General features: G+C 40.1%; 1 protein-coding gene across 1 annotated transcript in view; it reads left to right on the forward strand.

The window, feature by feature from the left end:
• The first annotated feature begins 7,865 nt into the window (after window positions 1–7,865).
• Window positions 7,866–13,133, forward strand: part of Gfrl (Glial cell line-derived neurotrophic family receptor-like) — a 119,109-nt gene continuing 113,841 nt past the window's right edge. Inside the window, exon 1 of the mRNA XM_036818277.3 lies at window positions 7,866–8,611. The gene's annotated coding sequence lies outside the window, so the exon portion shown is untranslated. The remainder of the gene's footprint in view (window positions 8,612–13,133) is intronic.

Below are 13,133 nucleotides of genomic sequence, written 5' to 3' on the forward strand. Positions count from 1 at the left end.
GACGAAATAAAGTACGTGACACAATTCCATATGAGAGAACAAGTGCCCGAGGAGCAACAACAGTGGCAGCAACTTCTGGTGTGCCTTGTACCATATAATCCCTGGACTTCAGCGGAGTTCAATGAACTTTTAAGTCCGGCTAGCACTAAGCCAGCTGGGAGTTGGCAGCAAAAATTGATGTATCCATCGGATACAGGGTTTTAGGAATATAATTATGCTTAGCCAGTTGTTTGAACTTATATGTAAACTAATTGAGAAAGGCTCTTAGTTACAATAGTTATTAGGTAATTAAAAATAAATACATTTTATACGATTGAAAGATATTTAAAAAAGGAGACTTATTGAAACTTTGATAACTATTAAATATGCAGTCCCTAAAAATATTAAAAACCCATACTACTTGACTTTTTTCTTTAGCCATCTACTTTAAGAAGTTACTTTTTAAAAGCCCACTCCAAATCTATGGCTTTTCCTACTTTATTTATGCCGCACACTCCACCAAAGAGTTCACTGAACCATAAATGCATAGGAACTCAAGTCGTACATATGTATGTTTAAGTGTGGCAGGTGGCAGATGGGGCAGACACTTGGCCCCATTCTTTTTCAATTCGTTTTCGTAGTCTTAGCTGGATTTTATTTATTTATATGCCCAAATGTTGTCTTTCGATTCGGCTGCTTTCATTTCCTAGCCGGCTTCCTTGTTTGCCAGGCCCCCATCTAAATCTTTTCCTCCTGCTCGCTGCACTTGCGCTCATTAAACATTTAGCTACATTGTCTGGCGTATCTTGGAGATACCGAAAGGGGCATTGGGATGGCAGTTTCCAGGGGAAACTGCTTAGGCGAGCTGCAGACAAAAGATATGAGGCAAAAGCGCAACGTCAAAAAGGAAATTGTACGCCTAATGGTCATTGCCGGGGCAAATGAAGCTGCCATTGGGTGCTGGGAAGGCTCCTTCTGGCTATTGAAATATTTAAAAGGATTTCTTTTTTCAGACCAGCTGCCTCTTTTAGCCATGTCTCTCCATTTCGCCCGCTTGGCGAACGATCTGGGATTAAGCAAATCAAAAAGTCAGTGCCCCAACATCACTTTGGACCACCGACATCGACAACTGGACCCGTTCTGTGCACTGGAAAAAAATAAGTTACTATTAAAAAAGGAATTATTACCTTAACTAAGATAGAACATTAATGGATTAAATGAAAATAAGTTATTTAATTAAAAGGAATTAACTTAGGTAAGATAGACTATGAATGTAATAGATTTTTTAAACATTTTATTTAAGTATTCCAAAATAAAATATATATAAACACACTTACAAGTGTAGTTTATAAATTCAGTAGGTATTTTAAATTGTAATGCCTTCAAAAATGCATATCGCGATTATCGAATATTATTCAATATTGTTCTTTTAGGATTTGTATTTTAACGAAGTCTACAAAAAACAAAGCAAATCCCCTTTGTAAGTATATATATTTCCGATATGGTAACTAATTTTTTAAGACATGTACCAAAAATGTAAATAAATGGCTTTTATCTTTATAGACACTCCAATCCTCCCATCACCATCTCATAAAATAATTTATAAAGATCTCAAGTTATAGAAAGTTCTTCTCTACTATTTCAACGAAACTTATAATTTATTTTTAGCAGATCCAAGTTGATTTTGGTTTAATTCATTGGATTCCCACCTAAAATTAACATGTTTTTTCGAGTGACCTTTTGGACCTTTTGGGGGCGGGTTAGGGAACGATTCGCTGTCCCTGTCATCGGCGTCCCAGTCGCAGTCGCAGTCACAGTCACAGTTGCAACTGCACTTGCTGCCTTGTCCGAATGCAATTAAAATGTCAGCGATGCAGAAACGGGGCTGCCCGAGGGCGGGAAAAATGGCTGGCTAACATGCGAGGGAAAAGAGTTCCAAATGGAGTGCGAGCAAGGGGTATGCACTCCGCCGCCCGCGGGACTCTGGCCAAACACGCATTTGCCATGCCAAAAAGACTGGACACTCGACTCCCACTAGGACGAGGACCTGGAGCAGGACCAGGACCAGAACCAGGAGCAGTACTCACTCAACTGGATTCGCAAAAACCAAAAAGGGGAGTGGGCGGCCAGCGGCCACGCCCATACACGCCATTAAGCGCACTTGTGATATACGTAAATTAATTTACTGTCGGCCATTTATGTTCGCCGGCAACCAATGAAGGAGCTACAACATCCACATCCATATCCACATCCACATCCACGTCAACATCAACATCAGCCACACAAAGATGAAGAACCAAGTGCGTTGTTAGCCGCTTTATTGACAGACAGAAATTTGTAGCCGACAAAAAAAAAGAGAAGAAAAGTTGCACAAGCCGCAAAAGTTTGCTAATAAATAACATTTAGCACCAGGAGTTTGCCATAAAAACACGACCCAACTGTGAGAGACACATCCCACATAATTATTGATTCGACAGGCGGGATATATGTAAGCAGAATTTATGATTCAGGTTGATATATGTCGGGGGATTCTGATTCCGCACAGCTAAGCTTTCAGAGCATGGAAAATTTACACACATGGTATGCGGAATATCTGCAAAAAACAACCATCTAAGATCATAGACTAATATTTTCTTTGAGTTTTACTTAAAGTTTATTATGTTTATTTATTTATTAAACAGGTTTAAAGCTGATCTAAAGACTATACTAAAAGCAATATCATCTAACACCTTTGGCTAAATATTTATAATATTAAAACTCACCAAAGATACGAGCTTTACGATTAATACAGTTTATATGTCAGGTAATCCGTTATACAAATAAATCTAATTAATGGAGTTTTTTGATGGTTAACCGTTTGCACTTAAGTAATTAACATTGCAATTCGATCAATGCGGTCAATAACTCACAATAATCTGAACACTACTAAAAACACTTAATATTTTAATTAAACCATTAAAGATACTAATAAATTTTATTGTAAAAACATATTTAATAAGAATTATATTAAATCAAAAATTAGATCATTATGGCATTATGGTTAACTTAAATGTGTATTTACTTTCTTGATAAACCTGTCCAAAAGTGAAAGCAGAGCAAATAATATTGTTGGTAAATATGTTTTTCTAATAAATTACAAAACGGTAGTGCAAGATATCTATAAAATAGAACGTGAAACCTCTTTTTAAAGTGAAATCATTGAAAATAATATTATTGGTAAATATGTTTTTCGCATAAATTATAAAAAGGTAGTGCAAGATATCTATCTATATATAAGAACATGAAACCTATTTTAAAGTGAAATCATGTTGATAAATATATTTTCCTTTTAAATTTTAAAAGGGTAGTGCAAGGTATGTAAGGGGTTCAACTCCTTCCTCTGTTTTTACTATGCTCTACATTGCCGTCAGCGCTGCAAGTAGTGATTATCAACGCTGTTATTCAGGTGGGCCACGTGCGTTATGAACGTGAGTGTGTGTCGCGAATGTCGGCCGCAAGTTGCGGATATTATCTGGAGGGTGTCACCTTGTCGGCAACAGATACTTAAGTGCTGTCCGGCGGCCCCGAGCGCCGCATTCCGGCCAAGTCCAACCGGACTGTCGAGCGGAAGCACGCGACTACGGCGGAAATTGCTGCACATGCAACGCACGCAGCCACTTGGTAAGCCCCCTTTTCAACCCCCTTTCTTTTTCCCAAACACCACCCCTGGCATCGAGATGCCATCATCAACAGCCGTTCGGTATCGGCGGTATGGCGTTCACCCACTCGCCCACTTTTTCGAGTTAACAAATTAAAGTAAAAATTACAATGCATGGCATGCCATAAATACGAAAGTTTAAGACCTTGACAGCCATGACCAATTGACCCAATTGTTTGCCTGTTTTTCCCGCACTTTGCATGTGCGGAGCTCAGCGGAGGTGTTTGTGTGTGTGTGTGGGCGTTTGGGGTTTATAACTGGGGTATATGGGAAGGGGGGGTTTATTTTCGGGGGCCTTCGAGGGCCCGAAATTGCAGCAGCCAATGTGAGAGTGGCCAAATTGAATTTGAAGCGCCGGCCCAAGCCGAAATAGGGCCATTCCCAAAGGGCCTTAATCGCAAGGCCTTAAAGTTTGTTTTGAAGCTAAGAGAGTGGGGTAAAATTCTCTCTTATAACCAAAACTTCTCTCTTGGCTCTTTTAGCCTGTTTTTATCCGGCCAAGAGCTCGGCTTTTTTTGTCTTCGGCTAATGGACACGACCTAGGCGAACGGAAAATGGAAAAGCGGCGGGCTTTCCTCGCCTGTCAGTTTGCCGCAGTCGAGCAATGAACACGCAGCGCGCGGTTAAAATTTAAATATCCAACCAAACGCGGGGATAACTCAGCCAGGATAATCATATATTGTGCGATCCTTCGAGGGTCGGTGAAAAGGTGAAAGCACTAAATTCACGAAATAGCACCATACAACAAAAAGAAAAGTGATAGTGTGTGAATGTGAGTGTGTATGATGCACTAGCGGGGTCACCACCCACCCATTTTGACCCCTACCACGCAGCTTGAACTTGTGGCAAAGCCGCAAATGCAACGGCTAGTTTGTGAATTCGCAACGTGCCACCGGCTAAACACTGACACCTCCATCTCGTTCGGTCCCCCCAAAAAAAACGAAATCCGTGTCCATCGTAACCCGTTTTTAGCCATTACCCGTAACCCGTGTAACCCGTTTCGCATCCGTATTCCGCGTTCGCGTCGCGGTTCGTTGAGCTGGCAGCCAAAAATGTCGGTTTAGTTGCCCCATTGCAATATTATCTATATGCACACAGAGAGCCGGGAACTCGGCTTGCAGATATTGCATCCCATATCCGCGGAACGTGTCGCCATCACCATCGCCATTGCCATCGCCACACCGCTGGCCATGTAAGTGATATCCGGATGGGTTTTTGAGTTGCCACAGAAACTCTCTGTGTGTGCACCACAATAAATTACCTTTGCAACTGACATGTTTCCGAATCGAAATGCAGTTGCGCCCACCGCCCCTGGTTTGGGGGCCCATCCGTAATTAAATTTCGGTGAATTTTATCACAATTTACGACACTTTTCCAGCAGCAGCAGCAGCAGTAGCAGTACCAGTAGTTGTAGTAGCCTTCAGTCCTTTTCTTTATCCTTCCGTGGCACTCTCTGTTCAATAACAATGGGAGCATGTCGAAATCGAGCCGCGGGCCATTTTGCGATGCTCAAACTGATACACGTTTTTGTGTCAGGAAAAATTCCGCAAAAAACTAAAGCCAAACTCCATTAGGACGTAGCAAAAGCCGCATGATTTATACATGGGTCATGCATCATATTCCTAAACACGACAACATATGTAAGGCTTTGAATATATTCGGACAGTCACCTATATAGATAACGTTATTGATCCACTTTGACAGACTTTTTGTCGGTATTAAAGAAAATTCAATGGAGATTTCAAAACAATATAATATATTCTATCTCAGGAAGGACATTTAAGAGGGTTGGTTCCCCATTTCAGGACTTGTTTCCACTGCTTGCCAGCCATAAATGTAGGCCATTACTTCGGTACTACCCCCAAAAACTCGCAATAAATCAAAGTTCTGCTTGCTCAAAATTAGTAAAATGCAAATAACATGACAATATTAATGCTTTCGCTCAGAGACATGCACACACTGCACATAATAATAATAAAATATGAAACAAGGCAAATACAATTCGTCCGTATATATATAGTATATGGAATGTCTTAACGATGACTGGGCTGCCTTCGCAGTGACGGGAAATATCGAATACCCGGTGTTTTATCAATTGCCATATCGCGTGCTCGAGCGCGCAAAAATAAAAAAAGAAATACATATATTTTTTGGGGAAAATGAGTGTAACGAAAACAAGTACGAAATTGTTGCGAGTGGCAGCCATCGAGGGGAACAATGGACTTCTTGTCTCGAGAAGTGTGTGAACCGTTTGGCCAACAAGAAACCTGATAGCGACCCGCACAAAAGAGCACTTTCAGTTGCGAATGGCACGGGCCTTTCGCCATTTGATGGCGGCCATTAGGTATTTGCTGCCGCTAATCGAAGTTTATGTTTTGCATTCATGTAACTCCCTTCCAAAACCCCCTTCCAAATAAAATTTTGGAGGCAGGTGGGGGTGTGCAAGGACACGCCTTTGATCGACCCACTATCAACCAGGTTCTCATGTTCCGACTGTCAGTTTAATACAAATGAACTGTTTATGTTAATAAATGAGCTCACCGGTTTATGCCACATCCTGGTGTGGGGCAAGTCTCCCAAAGGGGGGTATTACATCATTAGAGCAACACCTGCTGTGTGTGTGAGTGTGTGTGAGGGTGAGTCGCGGTGTGTGTGTCAATGTCAGAGGCCCCCATCCCACCCACATTCCAAGTAACGTTGCAAGCAAATTAGAGCTAATTAACATTTTCCTTTTTTTCAATTTGTGCCACAGATATTTGGCCAGCATTCTCTAAAGGCCTACACTTAAGAAAATGAGAGTATAGGAATAGAGCAGATTTTCTGAGCCTTATTAAGGCTTAAGAACTTGATAAACTGAAAACCCCATACAAAAGGAAACAAAAATATTATATTCTAGAAAAATATTCAGTTTGCTGTTTGAAGTTTACTTCATTTAAAGGACATTTAAATTATTAAATTTAATTTTTTAATTAGTGTTATTATTCTATGACTTTAAAAGTTGCATTACCAAAACAAAAAAGAAATATCGGATTTTCCACTTTAAGCTAACTTCAAAAATTAGAATACTCTTCTTTACAATCTTGACAATTTCAGACATAGAATTTAATTACCTTTTAATGAACATATTTTAATTAAATCCGTTTACAATATAATTAAATTAAAGTAAGTTACAAATTTCTTATTGCATTTTAAAATATTTTTGTATTTTAACAGCAACGTTTTTGAATTGAGACCTTTGTGAAAGTACTTTTAGGTGTTGAGTTATTTTAATTTAACTAAGAAACTTACAACTAAAGTACTTCAAAGTTGTGAACTATATATTTTGTTCCAGATTCCCAATTTCTATAACTTAATTTTACAATACTATAAACTATATTTTTGTTAAAAACCGTGGTTTTTCGGTCAGTGCTATCAGCTGAATGCCGACCGTGAGAGTCTTTGCCGCTCTGTTGGGCGTTTAATAGCCGGAAATCTGTCTATTTCCGCTTGCCGTGGCGTTGATTATACTTAATAGATGACCGGCTGGAGCGCCCCCTTCTTGGCAGCCTGCTAATTTTTCTTTTCTGCTGCTTTTTGCCTGATACTCGAGTATTAGTCGAGCTGTAATTATGCTCTAATTATATCCCATATGTGTGCAGGCGAGTGTGTGCGAGTGTGTGTCGGTGTGCCTGTGGCGCAAAGAAAAATCTCTGCTGTGATGTAATTACAACCCAACGTGTAAAAAGCTGGAGTGTGTGGCCCTCTCCTCCATCCTACTGCGAATCCTGGTTTAATCCTGGTTTCCTTTCCTCTTTTTTTTTAGCTGCTCACCAGGGAATCCTGCGGCAGGTGAGGCCATCCAGATAGTGGAATGGTGGCCCAATTGAAGGTCCTTTAGTGGCGCCGAGTGGCCTTGCATGTGTTTAATTGGGCTGTCACTTGTGGGAAATGGCTATAATCATTGTTAACCACATATAATTGTCTATATTTAAACAAAAAATTTCAATTATGTTTTTTTCTCTGTTTTCTTTTTTTTGCAGGTGATCTGTGAAGCAAACAATTTAAAACTATAAAACCAATTAATAACCAATTGAAGAAAAAAACCAAAAGCAATTGATGTAAAAGAAGAAATTTAATTAAATCCATAACCTTAACGATACATATCAATGTTAGTCTGATTTTCTTTTAATACTATTAGATTATAAAAATATCAATATATACATATCAAAATATTTAAAGTGCTAAGATTGATTAAAATCAACAAAGTTTAAAGCATATCCCCGAGGGCAATTGAGACGATTTAAAATTCCGAGAGAGAGAGAAGCAAGTGAAGCGTTGAAAACAAAAAGGCCGGTGGCAAAATAAATCTTTAATTAAATCGACTGTGCAGAAGGATGCAATTTAATTGAATGGATATAACGAAACACGCGAGTTTTGCCCCTCGAAAAAACACGCACATCGGTGTGGCGTAAAATCGCTTTGTCATGTAATGTCTTTATGCCTCTCGGCGGATCAAGTGCTTAGGCGATAGGGAAAAGCAGCTGTGTGGCGTCTCCTTTCCGGATTTATATGCATAAATGAAAGCACGCATGCTCCGGCCGTAAGCCAAAGTTGAAGGGGGCCTAGAATTCCATCGCACGGCGGATTAGCTGCAACATAAAGGCGCAAACACAAAGGTCTTGAAAAAAAAACGCCCGGGGTTTTTGCTCCCAGCAGGAAGCCGGGATTTGGCGCCCTCCATGACGTCAACAGTGTGTAAATGGGCAAGCAATTAAGCCGTTAACGATGTGCCCGCTCTCAAAGGCTCCACGCAGGACCTCCATGACCTCTAGGACAGCCAGGACCTCCACGATCCAGATAGCGATAGAACGCCCGATAGAGTCCTTTACGAGCATAAGCGAACCAATGAAAAATGCATTCAGCTGTGCTGTGTCCAATGTTGCTGATTAATTCCAAGTAAGTTGATGAACTGCTGCTTTTACGCTCCTCTTTTACGATTCCACTCTGGGACTTTACGCGACTGCCAAAGAACCAGCCAACGCGTTAATATCTGGTAATCATCATGGCCTTAAAAAGAAAGGATTGGGTTGAAAGAACTTCGGGATATGTAGTGTCCGTCCCCTGATAAATTTTACCTTGCTGAAATAGTCTGGGAAATGGATTAAAATCGGTAAATTAAGACTTTGCCTATGCTCTTCATTCAATATTTCCTTTTTAATTGCAAGTAAACCCAATAGTTTACCAGCCTTCTTTACGGAAATAAGAATTTATAAGCTACGGTAGCTAAAAATTCAAGAGGATTTAGTACTTTGTTGCATGAAAATGATTTATTTGGTAAAATAGTGAAATTCTACAATCATTAAGATCTAAAAGTTGCAAGTTTTTTTTGCATATAGAAGGAAAAACTGCTAGACTTTAAAGGAAAACAAGAATTAATTGGGTCGAAACTAGTTAGGTTTCTTCGTTAAAATTAAAAAAGAGCCATCTTTTATACAAACTGCTTCACCTCTTTAGTATTCTTTATGAACAACATTGCAATGTTGCAACGAAATCCTCTGCAAAAACCAGCAGCATGTCGAACTCATAATAAATTCTTATCCTTTATGCTCTTGCAACCAGCAATCAAACAATTTTCCGGAAAATGTTCCTCATTTTATATATGTAATTTCGTTTTTAAAATTAGATTACAGACATTTGCCTGTGGGTAACGTCCAAAATAGCAGCATACTCTTCAGCGCTCATCAAAAATGCGAGCGAATTTATAAAGAGATAGCAACGTGCCGGCAGCGGGTTGGGTTTTTGGTAGCGTTGGCGTTGCTATTATTGTTAGCCCGGTTTGTTGTACTAAAAATACAACACCGAAAATACAAATAATTTTTTTGGGGGCAGGCAACCGAACCGATCCAAAAACGAACCGAATGGATGGTTCGGAGGCGAGGCCCCAAGGTCCAGGCTTTCATAGATTCTCTGCGTGAATTGTGTGCGGTGAGTGGTCCTGGCATTTTGTTTGCCAAAAATCGGATGGCCAGACAAATACAGGCATAACTTGAAAGGGAAATCTTGGCAGCACGGCCTCAGAAAGTCATCTAATTCTCTCAATTCAAACACTTTTACCTAAGCCGCACTCGCACACAAGCCCAAACATCGGAGCTTGTTTGTTGGCAGCCATTGAAAAGTGGGTAAACTGAATGCGAAAGCTGTGCCCAGTGATGTCTGCACTGGGAAGAAAAATGATGAATACGGAATTAAGTAATAAACAAGATATTGTCGCTATAAATAGATAAATAAATATGTACGTATTTATAACCAATTGGAAATTACAATTTCTTTCTTTCAAATGAGTTTAATTAGTTGCAAGTTGTAAAAAAATTAAACAAAATATTGGAAAATATATATTAGGCAGATTAAAGATCATAAAAATGTAAGTCTAGCTTTTTTTTGATTCATTAATTTTTATTCGAGAAGTATGCGTTTGATTGGCATGCTGTTTAACTAGGCGTATACTTGATTTGATATTAGAGTTATTAGATTCAAGATAGATCTGATTATTTAAAATAAATAGTAAAGCTTATATGAACCATTGTAAGATATGTTTTATTTTGATATACTACATATTTAATATCATACTAATTTTCAGTTTATAAATAAGAAAGGCTTTCATAGGGTGTTTTCTAGCCATTTTTCAATCACACTTGCAAAACAAAGTCTGTTTGTAGAACTGCAATCACTTAAAGTTGCTTATAATGCCCTGAAATATTACCTTTAACTATGAGATACTTGTTTTTCTTGCTCTGTGTTCCGATACAAAGAGGCGTGTAGTAAGAAGCCCGGCCTAAAACAGGCAATTCATAGGCAGCCTGGCTGCCAGCTTGGATTCAATGGCGCTCATTCACCGGCTTAAAAGATACCCATGCATTGAAAGGGGGTTTGGGCTGAAAAGTGTGGCATACATATGTGGGCAGGATGTGGCTGTTGGGGGGTGGGGGGTGGTGTATAAATCAAGCTCACACACACAAATACACGGGTGGGCGGTCTGGTTTTTCCCACCCACCAATGCTGCAGCCGATGGCGCTTAAAGGCATTTTCGCAAAAGTTTTTGACTTGAGCATTTCAATCGCCTGTTTTATTGCTCACATATTTTATGCCGTTTATGCTCAAAATTCAGCTCAACATGCGCGACTCTTTGGCTTCACACAAGGCGAATGTCGAAAAGGAGGTGGAGGTGCCTTCTCAGTGTATTTGTGTCCTTGTATCGGTGTGTGTCCTGCGGCGTTGAGCAAGCAACTCTTGCCAGCGCTGAGGAAAAACCGCAATGCGGCACATTATGCGCGCTGAAATTCCCTCAAGTCCCTTTCATTCCCGAAAGAAAGTCGGTTGGAAACGCAGTCGCGAAAGAAATGCGCAAACCGCCCCCTCTTCCCTGGGTTTTCCTCCTCCCTTTTTTTTTTGGGGGCGTGGCCGGCACTTGGACATGGCTATTTGGCTGCACTTTCCCGCCAACTGATAAACTGATAGCTTCCTTGCTTCCTGTTTGCCTTGCGGTTTTCCGTTTGTTTTTTCCCCCAACTGGCTCTAAAAAGAAAATACAACTAATTAATGTTTTTGTGCGTGAAAATGTATTTTAATTGTGCACCTGCTGCTGTTGCCGACATTGCGGTTAGGTAAATATTAATGTGGCTTTAAGTCCCCCATTCCAATCTCACTCCCAAACTCATTTTAGGCCCTTTTTGCTGAGCCTGGGGATTGGGCTTTTGGTTTTTCAGTTTTGATTGAAATGTTTGTCAAGTTTATTTGCCCCGGGCTGGCCAGAAATGATTTGCCCCCCCCGACAACAATGTAAACACTTTTGTGTGTGCCGCCATGTCCTCAGCAGAGATGAGATGAATCCATGGGGCAGAACGGCCCTGGGAAAGACATCTCAAAGGCATCTCGGCCTTTGCTCGGTTCAATTAAGACAATGCCTTGATGGCCGGACTCTCATATATTGATTTTCATTCACTAATGAAAAGTGAACATAAAAAGCAAAAGACACTTAACCCTTTTATTGAATCGGCCACGCAATCTGCCGATGACGTCAGATAGTGCCTGACTAAGGGGCAGACTCACCGATTGACTGACTGACTGGCTGAATGGCAAACTGACAAACTGACAAACTGACAGACTGGCGACTGACTTTCCCGACAGCACGGGCAACAGCTTGGTTCAGTGCCTCCCAAGTGGCGGCCCTCGCCCCCTGAAATAACACTTTAAAAACAAGGCAGTGTGTCAGCTGGGGAGCGTGCTTACACTGAGGGAAAAATATATGAGTTCTTGGGGTATTTAAAAAAAAGTAGGTCAAGTGGCGTTTAGAAATTTAGATCCCTTTAAATTCTCAAGCTCACAGTCCAAAAGAAGTAAATAAATATTTTCATTTTTATAGCATTTCAAGAAAAAAACCTTAAAAAATTTAATTTAAAAATTGAGGATTCCTTTTTTATTGATCTATAAATTATAAAAAAATTAATTACTGCAAAAAAAATAATATTAACAATTACACAATACAAAGATCAAAGATTTGATAAAGCATATGCATACATGATTTTTTATTATGAACCTATTACTTTCTTATTAATAACCAGAATAATGATATTATTATTAAAAAATGTTATCATTTAAGAAATGGATTTCTTAAAATATAATTAAGAAATGATTTTAAAACAGTATAGTTTTTTATAGGGAGATTCTTTAAAACGATGGGTGCTGATTTCATAGCTATATTTTATAGTGGTTTAATATAAGTTCGGTTTCTAGTTGTTGTACTTTTGTTATTTAGTTTTATTGATTTGAGCAATATTGATTGTGATAGAATTTTCGCTCAGTGCCCTTGGGTGTCGTAGTTCGTGGACGTGTTCGTGTCTGCCCGGCTCTCGAAGCGCACACAGCACGCCCCTGGTGGGAAAGGGGGCTTTTAACCCACATAATAATTACTGTACTGAAAGGTTACCACGGTCGAATGCGAAAAGTTGGAGTCGATAATTGCAGCGGCTGTTTGGGCGGTGGTAAGCGATTGTTAAATATGAGTATTTGCACAGGGGTGTCTTATAATCGGCACTACTAATTGCTCCCGGCGTTCCTGGTCCCCCTTAATTGTCGATCCACGCATCGATGGCTTTGAATTCGGTTTTCCACTTCTCCTTTTTTTCGGTTTTTTCGGAATTTTCACGAGAATTTGGTATTTCACATTCGCGATTGAGTGAGTAAGCAATGCGCGGTCGGCTGCATGTGCCACTTCCGCTTGATAGCGTCATGGTTCCGGCTCCGTATCCGTATCCGCAGCGGCTATGTGGGTGGTGCTTGGCAGGACGAAGGACCAAGAACCAAGGACCGAGGACCAAAGGACCCGCAGGGTTTTTTTTCGCATTCCCAAACAACTGGCTGCACTGGAATAGAACAACGTTTGCGTGACATTCGCACGTTAGTCGCGAAATGCGTTTGTTTT

This window comes from Drosophila suzukii, chromosome 3, assembly GCF_043229965.1.
Source record: "Drosophila suzukii chromosome 3, CBGP_Dsuzu_IsoJpt1.0, whole genome shotgun sequence".
In the NCBI taxonomy this organism is placed as follows: Eukaryota; Metazoa; Arthropoda; class Insecta; order Diptera; family Drosophilidae; genus Drosophila; species Drosophila suzukii.